Genomic DNA, 1,098 nt, shown 5'->3' with positions numbered 1-1,098 from the left:
ATGTATTTTAAGGGGACAATTTTAATTTATTTAGGATTTTAATTTGATTATAGGGTATTAGTTGGTATACAAAATGTTTTTTTGCTTTTAGAAATTAAAGTTTTTAGTTGTTTAAAAATAAAGTATTAATAGGTTTTGAATTGAGTAACTTTATTAATTTGCAGCAATTCATTATAGCAATTCATTATAGGTAGTTTAATTTATATGATAAGAGGCTTCTTAGTTGATTTATAGATATAGGCCTTGTTTTTGTAAAAAAATTTATTTAATATATACCAAATCAGTTTTTCAATCAATTACTTTTCACCAATCACATTACTCATTTTATTAACCAAAATACTAAAATTACCTCTATTTTAAATTATTATTTTTTATTTTATTTATATATATCAATAACCTTTAAATCTTTTTATCAAAAATAATCATTATCTTCTCAAAATTATCCACCATCATTATTTTTCTCTCTCCAGGTTATTCAAATAACCCCAATCCGAACAAGGTCATAGTGTTTTTTCAACTGAAATTACAGTTATTATAATTAATTGTTATAATAACTGTTTTAAGAATTACCGTGCTCATAAACTAATTATAAAATATATACATATATACAAATTAAAAGTCAAATAATTTGAAGAATATATCATAAAGAAATCCATAGTATATCTTAATTCTTAATTATTTCCATTTGTTTAGTCACTTTCTACGTTTTGGGCTTCTTTCTTAATGTCCACAACTTTCCTCAACCAATTAAAGTTTTTATTATACTCAAAAATTTAACGAGGTCAAGATTTCGGGCTTCTTTTTTATTGGATTTGGAGTAAATTCTTTTATTATTTTGATTTATATTACCACACTAATGTTACGTTGATATATAAGAGCATTTTTTAGCTTATTTAAATAGAGCTTCAAAATTTATCTTTATTAATCATGCATCCATTCCAAGTTTACCAAATTAGTATGATTCAATATCACAACTATTTTTTCTCAAAAACAGATCACATAAAATTATCAAAAATAAATGTTCATTAGTTTTATATTTATTTAATATAAAAATATTATTAAATTAGAAAAAAAATTAATTAAAAAGTAAATACAAAA

The sequence above is a fragment of the Impatiens glandulifera genome, chromosome 6 (assembly GCF_907164915.1).
Source record: "Impatiens glandulifera chromosome 6, dImpGla2.1, whole genome shotgun sequence".
NCBI lineage: Eukaryota > Viridiplantae > Streptophyta > Magnoliopsida > Ericales > Balsaminaceae > Impatiens > Impatiens glandulifera.
The sequence above is the reverse complement of the archived record's forward strand: the minus strand, read 5'-3'. Positions refer to the sequence as shown.